Raw genomic sequence first — 8,356 nt, forward strand, 5'->3', positions numbered from 1 at the left:
CTATCCATCGTTGGCCACAAAACTTGAGAATGAAGTGCAGTTGGAAACATACTCATTCCCAGAGGCACCTTCCACAGTCTGCTGAAACTCCTAAAGATTAGCCCTTTCACTGATACATGAGTACCTACTAAGTACCAGACAGTGTGTTGAATACTTGGATAAAATGTCACCCAAATGTCATGCCAGACCCTTCCTCCTTCCTCAATCCCTACATACAATCTTTCATCAACTTCTGTCTCTGCTATCTCCTACTTATCTTTTTAATGATACACTCAAGGCTTTCCAAGCCCATTGCAGCGCCTTAGTTCAATAAGGCCAATAGAGACACTATGATCCTAGAGCTTATAATGCAGCATGAGAAAATGAGAAATACAAGTGTGAAAGTATTGCAATAGTAAAGTATTGAACATGTTCTAGGAAAATCTAACCTTGAAATGCATTCTTATATTTCATGAGTCAGAACTCTCTAGTTTTCCTCCACATCCTTCTGGTCATTCCTCAGCCTTCGCTGAAGCTGTATCTTTCTCCATCCATCCCTTAATCATATCCCAAGTGTTCTATCACAAGCTTTATTTTCTCAAACCTTCACATCCTCCCTTAATCTTGTCCATACCCATGGTGTCAATACTACATTTATGCTGACTGCTCCTAATTTCATCTCCATCCCATATATCTCTGGAGTTCAGATAGAGCAGCCAGTATTACATGGCCATGTCTGCCCCAGGCATGGAACTTACCATATCCGTCTCGAACTTAAACATATCAATAATTGAACTTATTTTCTTCTCTCAGACCTTTCTGTGAGTTGTACACTAATCACCCTTAATTGAGACACTCAAATGTCATCCCAGACTCTCCTGCCTCAGTCCCTACATTAAATCTATCACCAAATCCTATCTCTTCTACCTCCTGATTATCTCTTTGATAATATTCTCATGGCTTTCTGAGCCCACTGCCACTCCCTTAGTTCATGCCTCCATCATCCAACAGATGGCCCCAGCCAGCCTTCTACTGTCCTCCAGTCGGTCCATCCCAAGTCCAAAGCATAAATCTGATTTTATTTCCATTGGAACAATTCCGTTTCTCCACATTCTCTTCAGGATCAAGTCCATCCAAATTCTTTCATACACCTTTAAGTCTGATCCTGCTTACCTTCCTAATTTTATTTTTTAACACACACATAATACTCCAAAACTGCTTTTCTGTATTTGTGGCAAACTCCAGATCTCCTTGAGAACTTGGCATAGGAGCTGTTTTGTTTTTGTTTTGAGACGGAGTTTCGCTCTTGTTGCCCAGGCTGGAGTGCAATGGCGCGATCTTGACTTACAGCAACCTCCGCCTCCTTGGTTCAAGCCATTCTCCCGCCTCAGCCTCCTACATAGCTGGTATGCACCACCACACGAGGCTAATTTTGTATTTTTTAGTAGAGACGGGGTTTCTCCATGTTGGTCAGGCTGGTCTCGAACTCCCGACCTCAGGTGATCACCCCCTCAGCCTCCCGAAGTGCTGGGATCACAGCCATGAGCCACCACGCCCAGCGGAGCTGTTTTAAAGAAACCTTAACTGACTGCTCAAGCTTCAGTTAGATATTCCTTCTTCCTGGGTGCTCCCACAGGCCCAATACTTTGTCTGTCACAGCACCTAACATGGTGTCTGTAATCGCTTCTCTTACTTCATCTCCCACTAAGCTATATAGGCAGGTCAACTGATGAGAAGACAGATGAATTGTGGAGAACAGAAAAGAGCTGGTTTAGCAAATGAGTAGCATTGGCCCAACTGAGGTTGGAGAACAACTTGTCCATAGATACATACTATAGTTTTGTGATTCTTTTTTTTTTTTTTTTTTTTTTGAGACGGAGTCTCGCTCTGTCGCCCAGGCTGGAGTGCAGTGGCGCGATCTCGGCTCACTACAAGCTCCGCCTCCCGGGTTCATGCCATTCTCCTGCCTCAGCCTCCCGAGTAGCTGGGACTACAGGCGCCCGCCATCTCGCCCGGCTAGTTTTTTGTATTTTTAGTAGAGACGGGGTTTCACCGTGTAGACCAGGATGGTCTCGATCTCCTGACCTCGTGATCCACCCGTCTCGGCCTCCCAAAGTGCTGGGATTACAGGCTTGAGCCACCGCGCCCGGCCCGGTTTTGTGATTCTTTTAGCATCTTGGTTATAGGTACTTGAATGCTGATGGATGATTTAGGGTTTTGCTTGGCAGCTGCAATGAAACAACAGTGGGAGAGGGGCATCAAGAACATATGCAAGAATGTGGCTGAAATGATGGAATGCGGAATCTAAGCTGCATGGGTAAGGAAGATTATATGGTTTGGATCTGTGTCCCCACCCAAATCTCATGGTCAATTGTAATCTGCAATGTTGGAGGTGGGGCCTGGTGGGAGGTGATTGGATCACGGAGGTGGGTTTCTGATGAATGTTTAGCACCACCCTCTTGCAGTGACTTATCATGAGATGTGGTCATTTAAAAAAGTGTGTAGCACCTCCCCCTTTGCCCTCTTGCTCCTGCTCCCACTGTGTGAGATGCTTGCTCCCCCTTTGCCTTCTGCCATGATTGTAAGCTTCCTGAGGCCTCCCCAGAAGCAGATGCCAGCATTATGTTTCCTGTACAGCCTGCAGAATCACAAGCCAATTAAAGCTCTTTTCTTATAAATTACCCAGTCTCAGATATTTCTTTATAACAAGGCAGCTGACACAGAAGACAAGCTAGAAACTGGCCAAAGGGGCAGAGGGAAGAGTTGCAGGTGTCACTGGAATGGAAAAACAAGTTTGGTAGGAATTGAGAGAATAAGAAGAACAGGAGGTTGTGGTCACAGAGGAGTTACTTAGATTTAAGATTTTGTAGCCAGGCGCAGTGGCTCACGCCTGTAATCCCAACACTTCAGGAGGCCAAGACTGGTGGATTGCTTGAGGTTAGGAGTTCAAGACCAGCCTAACCAACATGGTGAAACTCATCTCTACTAAAAATACAAAAATTAGCTGGGTGTGGTGGCAGGCGCCTGTAATCCCAGCTACTTGGGAGGTAGAGTCAGGAAAATCTCTTTTTTTTTTTTTTTTTTTTTTTTGAGGCGGAGTCTCGCTCTGTCGCCCGGACTGGAGTGCAGTGGCCGGATCTCAGCTCACTGCAAGCTCTGCCTCCCGGGTTTATGCCATTCTCCTGCCTCAGCCTCCGGAGTAGCTGGGACTACAGGCGCCCGCCACCTCGCCCGGCTAGTTTTTGTATTTTTAGTAGAGACGGGGTTTCGCCGTGTTATCCAGGATGGTCTCGATCTCCTGACCATTACAGGCTTGAGCCACCGTGCCCGGCCGAGTCAGGAGAATCTCTTGAAGCCAGGAGACAGAGGTTGCAGTGAGCCGAGATCATGCCACTGTACTCCAGCCTGGGCTACAGAGTGAGACTTTGTCTAAAAAAAAAAAAAAAAAATGCCGGAAGATCGCGCCACTGCATTGTAGCCTGGGCAACAGAGCGAGACTCCATCCAAAATTAAAAAAAAAAAAAAACAGGAAAAAAAGATTTTGTGTGATGGGTGTATTAGGCTGTTCTTGCATTGCTATAAAGAAATACCAGGCCAGGCGTGGTGGCTCACACTTGTAATCCCAACATTTTGGGAGGCCGAGGCAGACAGATCACAAGGTCAGAATATCAAGACCATCCTGGCCAACACGGTGAAACTCCGTCTCTACTAAAGATACAAAAATCAGCTGGGCGTGGTGGTGCATGCCTGTAATCCCAGGTACTCGGGAGGCTGAGGCAGAAGAATCACTTGAACCAGGGAGTTGAAGGTCGCAGTGAGCCGAGATCGCACCACTGCACTCCAGTCTGGTGACAGAGTGACACTCCATCTCAAAAAAAAAAAAAAAAAAAAAAAAAGAAATACCTGAGGCCAGGTATGGTGGCTCATGCCTGTAATCTCAACACTTTGGGAAGCCAAGGCAGGTGGATTACCTGAGCCCAGCAGTTCAAGACCAGCTTGGGCGACATAGCAAAGACGCATTTCTACGAAAAATACAAATATTAGCCAGGTGTGGTGGCATGTGCCTACAGTCTCAGCTACTCAGGAGGATCACTTGAGCCTGGGAGGTGAAGGTTGCAGCGAACCAAGATCGTACCACTGCACTCCAGCCTGGGCGACAAAGTGAGACCCTGTCTCAAAAACAAAAACAAACAAAAACGTGAGACTGGGTAGTTTGTAAAGAAAAGAGGTTTAGGCTGGGTGCAGTGGCTCACGCCTATAATCTCAACACTCTGGGAGGCTGAATTAGGCAGGCAGATCACGAGGTCAAGAGATTGAGACCATCCTGGCCAACATGGTGAAACCCCATCTCTACTAAAAATACAAAAATTATCTGGGCATGGTGGTGCATGCCTGTAGTACCAGCTCCTCGGGAGGCTGAGGCAGAAGAATCACTTGAACCCAGGAGGGGGAGGTTGCAGTGAGCCACGATCACACCACTGCACTCTAGCCTGGCGACACAGCAAGACTCCGTCTCAAAAAAAAAAAAAGAGGTTTAATTGGCTCACTGTTCTGCAGGCTGTATAGGAAGTGTGCTGGCTCAGCTTATGGGGAGGTTACAATCAAAACGGAAGGTGAAGGGGAAGCAGGGACGTACACGGTGAGAATGGGAGTGTGAGACAGAGAATTGTGGGGGAGGTGCCACACACTTTTAAACAACCAGATCTTGCGAGAACTCATAGGGTGAATACTACACCAAACCATGAGGGGTCCAACCCCATGATCTAAAAACCTCCCACCAGGACCTACCTACAGCATTGGGGATTACATTTCAACATGAGATTCGGGCAGGGATAACTATCCCAACTATATCAGCGGGGGACAGAGGGGCAGAGGAAAGAACAAGGGAAGAATCCAAATTCTTGTATCTTCCATCCTCCAAAACAGAACAAATACTTCAAGAACAGAACATGCCACAGGTTAGCAATAAATTCCTATTTATTGACAGTCTGACCTTGCTGGCAGGATGGTTCCAAAGTTCTGCTGGAAACCAGCTCTACATCCTCAATTTAGCAAGATGAGCCGTTTTCCAGGGCACACCATGGTAAGGGGGCCCACCCAATCCTGCCCATCTGATCCCACAGGCTGGCCCCTGAATAGGTAACTTGGCGGCAACTCTAGTCTCTCATCATGTACAGGGGGTAAACCAGTTCATGCAAGGATCATGTATTAAGCTGCCTAATATATTCCAAAATACTGCTAGGTCCTGAAGAAACAGAGATGAATAAATTGCAGTCTTCCTGTGAGGAGTTTGAAATTAGCAAGGGAGTAAGACACATAAGAAGTAAAATAACAGTACAGTGAGATACGCTATAAACAAACCTGGGAGGAGATGTAAGGGAAGGCTTTATAGAGATGTGCACTGTTCAAAAAAAAAAAAAAAAAAAAAGGATAAGGCCAAGTGTGGTGGCTTACACCTGTAATCCCAGCACTTTGGGAGGTTGAGGTGGGCGGATCACAAAGTCAGGAGTTCGAGTCCAGCCTGGCCAATATGGTGAAATTTCGTCTCTACTAAAAAATACAAAAATTAGCCAGGCGTGGTGGTGTGCACCTGTAGTCCCAGCTACTCGGGAGGCTGGCGCAGAAGAATCACTTGAACTCGGGAGGTGGAGGCTGCAGTGAGCTGAGATCACACCACTGCACTCCAGCCTGGTTGACAGTGAGACTCTGTCCCCCCCAAAAAAAAGGCCAGGTGTGGTGGCTTACACCTGTAATCCCAGCACTTTGGGAGGCGGAGGCGGGCGGATCACAAGGTCAGGAGATGGAGACCATCCTGGCTAACACTGTGAAACCCTGTCTCTACTGAAAATACAAAAACAAAAATTAGTCAGGTGTGGTGGCAGGCACCTGTAGTCCCAGCTACTTGGGAGGCTGAGGCGGGAGAATGGCGTGAACCCAGGAGGCGGAGTTTGCAGTGAGCCAAGATCACGCCACTGCACTCCAGCCTGGGCGACAGAGCAAGACTCTGTCACAAAAAAAAAAAAAAAAAAAAAAAAAAAAAAAAAGGATAAGTAGGGAATAGGAGATTGGGTGGAACAATATGAGGCTTGTAGGCTTGAGAGAATAGGATATTCAGTATTTCTATTTGAATACAGGATAGGGTTCCAGAAGGGGAATGTACCTCGAGAAGTAATTAGGATCCAGGTCTGAGCGGTCTCATATGCCAGGCTATTTTGACTCTACCTTGTATGCTCATATAATCTGGGTACACATCAAAATCAGTGCTGGACGGGTGTGGTGGCTCACGCCTGTAATCCCAGCACTTTGGGAGGCTGAGGCAGGCGGATTACGAGGTCAGCAGATCAAGACCATCCTGGCTAACACGGTGAAACCCTGTCTCTACTAAAAAATACAAAAATATTAGCCAGGCGTGGTGCGGGCGCCTGTAGTCCAAGCTACTCAGGAGGCTGAAGCAGGAGAATAGCATGAACCTGGGAGGCGGAGCCTGCAGTGAGCTGAGATTGTGCCACTGCACTCCAGCCTGGGAGACAGAGCGAGACTCCGTCTCAAAAAAAAAAAAAGAAAACAAAATCAGTGCTTACTTTTTTGAGACAGAGTTTGGTTCTTGTTGCCCAGGCTGGAGTGCAATAGTGCAGTCTCAGATCACTGCAACCTCTGCCTTCCCGGTTCAAGTGATTCTCCTGCCTCAGCCTCCCAAGTAGCTGGGATTATAGGCATGAGCCACCACGCCCGGCTAATTTTTTGGTATTTTTAGTAGACATAGGGTTTCACCATGTTGGCCGGGCTGGTCTCGAACTCCTGACCTCAGGTGATCCACCCACCTCAGACTCCCAAAGTGCTGGGATTACAGGTGTGAGCCACTGAGCCGGGCCTCAGTGCTTGCTTTAACAAAAAAAAAAGAAAATGCTGATGACCAGGTAACCCCTCCCCTGAGAATCCTGATTTTAAAAAAGTAGATAACTTTTATATCTAGCTGGAGGATCCTATGTGCACCAATCAGCACTCTGTGTCTAGCTCAGGGTTTGTGAATACACCAACTGGTACTCTGTATCTAGCTAACCCAGTGGAGACTTGGAGGACTAGCACTCTGACTCTGTGTCTAGCTCAAGGATTGTGAATGCACCAATCGGCACTCTGTGTCTAGCTCAAGGTTTGTAAATACACCAATCAGTACTCTGTGTCTAGCTCAAAGTTTGTAAACACACCAATTGGTACTCTGTATCTAGCTAACTAGCACTCTGTGACTCTGTGTCTAGCTCAAGGATTGTAAACGTACCAATCAGCACTCTGTCAAATCGGACCAATCAACTCTCTGTAAAATGGACCATCAGTAGGATGTGGGTGGGGCCAGATAGGGAATAAAAGCAGGCTGCCAGAGCCAGCAGTGGCCACCCGCTGGGGTCCCCTTCCACCCTGTGGAGGCTTTGTTCTTTCACTCTGTAATAAATCTTGCTGCTGCTCACTCTTTGGGTGCATGCTGCCATGAGCTGTAACACTCAAGGCAAAGGTCTGCAGCTTCATTCCTGAAGCCAGCGAGACCACAAACCCACCGGGAAGAACAAACAACTCCTGAGGCGCTTCCTTTAAGAGCTGTAACACTCACCACGAAGGTCTACAGCTTCACTCCTGACAGCAAGACCACAAACCCACCAGAAGGAAGAAGCTCCAGACACATCTGAACGTCTGAAGGAACAAACTCCGGACACACCATCTTTAAGAACTGTAACACTCACTGTGAGGGTCCACGGCTTCCTTCTTGAAGTCAGTGAGACCAAGAACCCACCAATTTCGGACACATTGGGATTACAGGTGTGAGCCCACTGTGCCCGACCTCAGTTCTTTTTCTAATTACAAAATTCACTGATTGTCTAAAAAACTCCACCATCTACTTCTTTGACCCTCACCTATGTCTGCAGGGAGATGAACTGGGTCATAAAGGGTAGCAATTGTAGAAGCAGGTAAATTAAGGGCTTTTCAGGCCAGAAGTCATTTGTGATTTTTCCACTGTGCTTCTTCCCCTGGGGAGAGAGAACCTTAAGTCCACTTCCTTACATGTTGCTCCCAGGTGGTAAAACAGAAGTCACTACTCAAAGGTCCGATTTTCAAGGGGAACTCCCTAGACGGCAGATCCCCTTTAAAATCGCTGAGACAAACACAAGGGTAAACTTTTTCAAAATAATCTGCCATTCAAAGTTAAGAGAAGCCCAAAGACATACACAGTGATAAATAAAAACAAAAACATAGAAGAAGACTAACGGACCGCGAGATACTTTACCAATTAACAATAACCATGTCAGGCTGCCCAACTCAGAGAGTGAAAGGACAGACACCCTCTCTCCTTGCGTGCCTCTGCGCCAGACCGGGTTTTGGCTTGCTT

The sequence above is a fragment of the Piliocolobus tephrosceles genome, chromosome 6 (assembly GCF_002776525.5).
Source record: "Piliocolobus tephrosceles isolate RC106 chromosome 6, ASM277652v3, whole genome shotgun sequence".
Classification (NCBI taxonomy): Eukaryota; Metazoa; Chordata; class Mammalia; order Primates; family Cercopithecidae; genus Piliocolobus; species Piliocolobus tephrosceles.